Here is a 7,234-nt window from a genome sequence, read left to right as displayed (position 1 = left end):
CTGTGTGCAGTGCGCGCTTCACAATCCGACGCCTGTTTCGAAGCTGCCATATCCTGTATGCGCGTACGTTTGCCTCGAAAAAACAAGAGCCCTCGGCTATTGTGCATATAATTCTCGGGCTTACGTGCCTTCTAGGCCGACGTAAGTCCCAGCTGCAGAAAATGCGCTTGGAAAATAATTTTCGGTTGCATCCAAGCTGGGGTTAAAAACTTTCATCACTGAACGTGTTTTATAATGATAAACTCTTAGTGAGAAATGACAACGGCCTACAAGTTTGAATCCCCGCAGTTTTTTTATTAACGCTTCTATCTTTTTAATAGCGTTACTTAAGCTACAGTTGTTTGTAGCATCATTTCTCAATTCTGATTGGTAATAGAATAACAATACAGGTCGTTTTAAGCATTTTCATTCACATTTCAAAGTATTTATGTTCAAAATTCTACTTTCTTTGGTGTGTTTGATACTTTCAACAATATTTTAGTATGTTTTCAAGATTTTCCAAAACATACATGATCAAGTTACAAATACAGAAATAAAAAATATTACTTAATGTGGATGTTAAATAAGAGGTTTTGCCAAACACGTTTGAATCTATTACTGTCTATTCTACGTGCTTGGACGAGCTAGAAACCGTGGGCTCTGTAAATAAGAGCCTGATACTGCTAGCTGCACCATGGATGGTGGTGGTGATGGTGGTACTGCTGCTGCTGCTGGATTGAATGATGATGCTGTTGCCACTGTTGTTGTCGCATGCTGCTACATGCCCGGCCTGCCCGCTGTTACTACTGCGTTTGCACTAGCCAGCCTGCTGCCGACAATATACTGGTGGTTACAGTTCATATATCCGCATGTCGTCGTCTACTGAGGAGGATGCGTCTCGCTTAACAACAGCGCTGCGATCATGTTTATGCCCGCGCGCAGGGAAAGGCGGGGGTGCCTCGGGCCGCGGTCTGAACTGTACCTTTCTTGCGTTCACGAGAAGGAAGCGCGTGATCACCTAAAACACGTGTCGGGTTTAGAATAATGGCGGGCGGTGGGAACGTAAGGTGTATACATAGACAGACAGGGGTGGATGGGTGCTCGTGTACGTACGTCTGATTAGTGTACGTGCGTGCGTGCCGTGCGACTGCGTGCGTTGTCGTCTGTCCACGCGGAAAGAGTCGCAGCTTCTCGAAGTAAGCCTGGCTGTCGTGATGGATAGGAGGTGGATTGTTAAGTCCACGGTCGTCGTATTTCTGTGATTCATGTTTCTGCGTGAGAAATATTCTCCACGGTGGTACTTTCCTCCCAGCGTGATGTTTCAACCCATCTCTCATGCTAGACTGATTATTTCTGATTGCATTTAAAAAAAAAAAACTATTTTTCATCGTTTTCTACCAGCGTGAGTCTAACATGCTCCTGTTCAACGCTATATCCCGCTCTTGCTGGCTTCTCGCAGGCGTTTCCCCATGATTCCATCCATTGACATGGACTGAGCTATTCTAGTCAGCGCTAGTTCTTTGGAAATGCAGCATATCAGGCGAGATATATACGTCTCAAGCGAAGCATCGCAGTCGTGGCTGCATGGTGCAGCAGTAGCAGCACGGGTAACTAACGGGGGTGGTTGGTTCTTGCGGCTGCTATACGTATGTACTCGGTAACGGCATCTGTACGAACGCGGACGGGCGTGGGGGTGGGAATGTTTGATCGGTTTGTGGGCGCCTGGTTCGTGCGGTAGTCTGCGTGTGTGCTCGTGTTGGCGTGGGTTGGTGGCGTGTGTGGGTGTGTGAGCACGCGTGCCGTGCGTGTGTGGGCGCGCGTGTCCTTGCGGCGATCCTGTGGAGAGCGCGGCGCGCGCGTGTGCGTAGAGCCAGTGATGATGCCATGCTTACGCTGTATATAGCATCTGTTTTCTTTTCCTGCTGCGTGCTTTTCCTACTGTTACCCGGATGGGTATGATGCATACATGCGTGCGTCCTGTGTGTGTTGCGTGCGTGCGTGCGTGGCGTGCGTGCGTGCGTGCGTGCGTCTGTGTTGTGTGTGTTGTGTGTGTGTGTGTGTGTGTCTGTGTGTGTGTGCATGTGTGTGTGTATGTATGTGTGTGGTATGTGCGTGCGTGCGTGTGGTGTCTCTGTGTGTGGTGTGTGTGTGTGTGTGCGTGTGTTTGTAAGTAATCTTGAATAAGCTGAGATGCAAATAAAATGACAACATTCTAAGTCTCTCCCTGATTATATTTACGAGACCTATTATGCTTGATGCGTGCGCAGTAAACGCCTTACTTTTGTGCGTATTGATGTGTGCTCTTTACTGGCGTGTGCAATCTTAACCCATGCTCTTACTGATGTGTGCAATCTTCGCCCATGCTTTCACTGACGTGTGCAATCTTAACCCATGCTTCTTGCTGATGTGTGCAATCTTAACCCATGCTATACTGATGTGTGCAATCTTAACCCATGCTAGTACTGATGTGTGCAATCTTAGCTCATGCTTTTACTGATGTGTGCAATGTTACGTAAACGAATGTTCTTGTCTTCATATAGGTCCATGTGGAGTAGTGACCGAAGCTAGTATAAGTAATGCTCAACAAGGCTGTGGTGAGAAAAACAACATCTCAGGAGAATATAGCAGTAGTTCCTACAGTAGTGACCCTGGTGCTTTACATGGTGAGTACGATGTATTGTCGTGCTAAAAAGCTATGTTAGCTGCTGGATGTGTGTGTGTGTGTGTGTGTGTGTGTGTGTGTGTGTGTGTGTGTGTGTGTGTGTGTGTGTGTGTGTGTGTGTGTGTGTGTGTGTGTGTGCGGTGTGCGGTGTGCGGTGTGCGGTGTGCGGTGTGCGTGTGCGCGCGCGCGCGTGTGTGTGTGTGTGTGCGTGTGCGTGCGTGCGCGTGTGTGTGCGCGCGCCCCAATATGCGCACGCGTGTGCATGCGTGCACTGTACGTGTGTGCGTGCACATGTGTAAGCATTGGTATGCGTTCTCCGCTCGCGCGAGTGTGCGAGCGTGCGTGCGTGCGTGAGCGGTCCGCATGTACTAAATCGTCGACTCTGTGCTCCTTGATACAAGGCTAAATGCTTGCTTCCCAGTATAACAGGATCCATCAGCAGAGCAGTCATATCCCATCATCTCCACGCCCCTTCTTAGCATTCGCTAACACGGCAGCAGCGGCAGCAGCGGCAGCAGCGGCGTCTGTCGGTGGCTCTCGCAGTACGGAGTTTTTCATAACGAACTCTTTCACGCATTTCTGTGTCGGCTATTCACGCTGCCGCCGCCGTGTTAGCTGTGCGCGCCGTGGGCGGACGCGGGTGCAGTCTGTTTACACACGTCATGCTGGCGGGCAGCCACGACGGCGCTCGCGCCAGAACTAGGTCACCGGTGCCCGCCGCTGCTGCCGCCACGCGGTCTGCGCGCGCACACTCCCCCCTCCTCCTCCGCCGCTCCCCGTCAGCGTCCTAGCAACAGCATGATTCTGCTGTTGTTGCTGTTGGTTTTGATGATGATGATGATGTTGCTGTTGATGATGATGATGATGATGATGATGATGATGATGATGATGCAGCCGCCGCCACTGCTGTTGCTGCTGCTGCAGGCGCTGCGGTTTCCCTTGCTTCGATTATCGACCTGCATCGATCAGTTGCGAGCAGCTGCCGAGTTTCTTTCGCACACTAGTAAGAGGAGGAGGAGGAGGAGGAGGAGGAGGAGGAGGAGGATGAGGTGGAGGGGTAGGAGGGGGGCAGCCACGCTAGCTGGCGGCCTCGCGCGCGGCAGCGTTAATACATCTATCGTTCAGTGCGAGAGAGCTTCCGAGCGGGTTCGTTCAATCAATCATCGGTGGATCGCAATTCAAACGCGCGGACGCGCAATATTTTAATGTGGGTCTAACAGCGTCTTGTGGTGCGTGGGGCGAGAGATGTTCGCTGGAGGGCCGCTAGCCGCCGCATACATGTAGCTACATCAAAGCACCAGCGCCTCCGTCCGCGCAGAGGCCGCGCTCGCGCCCCTAGCGGCGATGCGGACGCAACGCCGACGCGTAACGAGCGCAAATAAATTAGTTATTAAATAATTAAAATGAGATTGAATGAAATCTCGGCGCGTTGACTCGAGGCGCCGTCCCGCGGGAGTGCGGGCGCGCGTGCGTGCGGGTGGTAGCGCATAGGCATCTAATGCACCCTCTCCCGTATCTTTGCGGCCTGCTTATCTGCCCTCGCTTTCGTATCATTGCTGCTTTTCTGTATCCACTCCCGCATCTTTTTCGCTTCTCTGCATCCTCTGTCGCATGCTGGCAGCTTCTCTGCATCCTTTGTCGCATGCTGGCAGCTTCTCTGCATCCTCTGTCGCATGCTGGCAGCTGCTTCTCTGCATCCTCTGTCGCATGCTGGCAGCTTCTCCTCATCCTCTGTCGCATGCTTGCAGCTTCTCCGTATCTTCTGTCACATGCTGGCAGCTTCTCTGCATCCCCTGTCGCGTGCTGGCAACATCTCTGCGTCCTCTGTCGCAGGCTGGCAGCTTCTCTGCATTCTCTGTCGCATGCTGGCAGCTTCTCTGCATCCCCTGTCGCGTGCTGGGAACATCTCTGCGTCCTCTGTCGCAGGCTGGCAGCTTCTCTGCATTCTCTGTCGCATGCTGGCAGCTTCTCTGCATCCCCTGTCGCATGCTGGCAACATCTCTGCGTCCTCTGTCGCAGGCTGGTAGCTTATCTGCATCATTCTTCCTCATCCTTCCAGTTTCTCTGCATCCTATGGAAGCCCTGAAACGACATCCGACTTTTTGAGTTTCCGAGTTTCCGAGTTTCTGAGTTTCCGAGTTGCTAAGTTTTTTCTGCGCGTACACAAACACCTGAAGCAGAGTCAATAGAACACTAATAATAGAACATATATAAAATATGGATACAATAAAATATATGAAAATACATGCGCAGATGAAACTCAAAAACTCGGAAAAGAAACTCGAAAACTCGGAAACTCAAAAAGTCGTATGTAGTTTCAGGGATGAAGCGCCTGAAGCAGAGACAATAGAACACTAATAATAGAACATGTATAAAATATGGATATAATAAAATATATGAAAAGGCATGCGCAGATGAAACTTAGAAACTCGCAGAAACTCGGAAACTCAGAAACTCAGAAACTCAGAAACTCAAAAAGTCGGATGTTGTTTCAGGGCTTCCATAGCATCCTCTCTCACGCTTGCAATTTTTCATCATTCTCTTCCGCATCCTTGCAGCTTTTCCTTATCCTCCCCGGCCAATAACAGTCACCCGAAACGCTCTTTGGTATTACATGTACGTGTGTATGTGCGTGCGTGCGTTCGTGTGTGCGTGCGTGCGTGCGTGCATGCGTGCGTGCTATGCGACGGCTGAAGATGTGGCGGCGTCTACTGATCGATCGAGATTGCTTGTCTGCGTTATGCGTGCTGGGTGGGAGAGAAGAGAGGAGGAGGGATAGCGGAGGTGCATGTTGTTGGGAAGGTGAGATGCATTAGAGCACTTTGCAACAGCTTCAACAAGGAGCATTTTCGCAGGTGTTTTCGCAGGCGTTACACATCTGCTACAAGCGTGCGTGTCTGTGTGTACGTGTACGCGCGTCTGTGCGTGCGTGTGTGTGCGTGCGCGCGTGTCTGTAAGTGCGTGCGTGCGTGTCCGTGTGTGCGTGCGCGTTGTATGGGTGTCTGTGCGTGTCTGTAACATTGGCATGAGGCGGTTGGACTCATTCACCGGGGGCGTCATTGGTGACGCTTTTTTTCATGTTCACATGTGTCATGTGTGTTGCGCTGTCAAGTCTTTCCTCGAGCGTACCGTCATAGCGGCACTTTGGTGTGCCGCCGAAACGTGTGAATTCTCTGTTATATTATATCGATGTTTAAGTCTCGCGTCTGTAGTCGCTGTAGTGGCGTGTAATTCGCGCCGACGACGTTGCCAGCCCGATGAACAATCACCTGGTAACGGCCCCGTTATCTTTTTATCATCTTGCGTTCTAAAATGTTTATTTTAACCGTTTTCTCGCGGTACATTTTCTCTCTCCCCGTCTCATCTCTCTTCCCTACTCATCTTGCCCTCCCTACCCATCTGTCTGCACTCAGTCATTTTCTCCATTCGTTCGTCTCTTTGTCTGTCTGTATGTCTGTATGTCTGTCTGTCTTCCACTCCCTTCCATCCCTTCCCCCTATTTCTTCTCTCTCTGTCCCTCCCTGTATTTAACTATTTATCACTGCCTGCCTGTCTGTCTGTCTGCCTGTCTTTCTCTCCCCTTCGCTGTAAAGGCCTTCTCTCTTTCTCTCTCTCTCTCTTTCTCTCTCGCAATCTCCAACTTTTAGCACGCGTGAAGCGTTGTGTTATTGATGGCTAACAATGATCATTAATGGCTTTATTATAGCATGTTTGCCCTTCGCGGCGTCTGAGGGCAGCGCAGTCTCCTACTTGACTGCCACTCCAGAATTTATATTGTCGCATTCTGAAACGCCCGTGTACAAACTCGGTAATGATGTTGACGCATCTGCGCCGATTTGCATATTCGTCGTTGGCCGCGTGCCAGACGCGCACTCTGCGTGTGTGCGCGGGTTTGGCTTCGTTGTAATCCGGTAAGGGTCCTAGGCTTCTGCAGTCTAATAATAATGATGATCTGTGCGTGCGGCATATGCGGATGCGATGATAACACACGATTATTAGTTATTCGTACTGGCTGTCGCCGACTCTGCGCGTACTATGACCCTAGTTTGGCTGCTCGGGTACGTACGACCCTAGGTCGTCTATTATGGGGCTGACTGGCTATGGCGAGTGAGTTGAATCTACGTTGAACCCAGATCACATGGCTGGCTGTTATCTGCGCTCTCTACGATTGCCTGTGCGTTGTACTACTGTCTAGACTCTAGCAGATATGCCAGATATAGAGGGGACTGACTACTCTTGCATGTCTGCTTTGTTTAGCCCGGCAGTTATCGGCGTCCCCTGCTCTTGCTCGCGTGTACGTGTGGATATCCTGTACTGCTGATATTATTTACCTTGACTGAGGTCACCAGGATTTCCATCGTTGTTGTACGTGCAGAGTATATATGCGATACTAGGACGTCGTGAGACGTCGTGCTGACTGTGTTTCGCCTGAGAGCTGCTCGTTGTGTGTTAACGTGAATTCATTGCCGTCACGCTGAGAGTGTCTATGTCCCCCGGGGTACTGCCGGAACGTACCCTGGGTACGGTCCGGTATACCGGAACGTACCCTGGTACGATCTAATATGCCGGACCGTACCTCGCCTACTCCACTAA

The sequence above is a fragment of the Priapulus caudatus genome, unplaced genomic scaffold (genome assembly GCF_000485595.1).
Source record: "Priapulus caudatus unplaced genomic scaffold, Priapulus_caudatus-5.0.1 Scaffold172, whole genome shotgun sequence".
NCBI classification, from domain to species: Eukaryota; Metazoa; Priapulida; class Priapulimorpha; order Priapulimorphida; family Priapulidae; genus Priapulus; species Priapulus caudatus.
Note: the sequence above shows the minus strand (reverse complement) of the source record.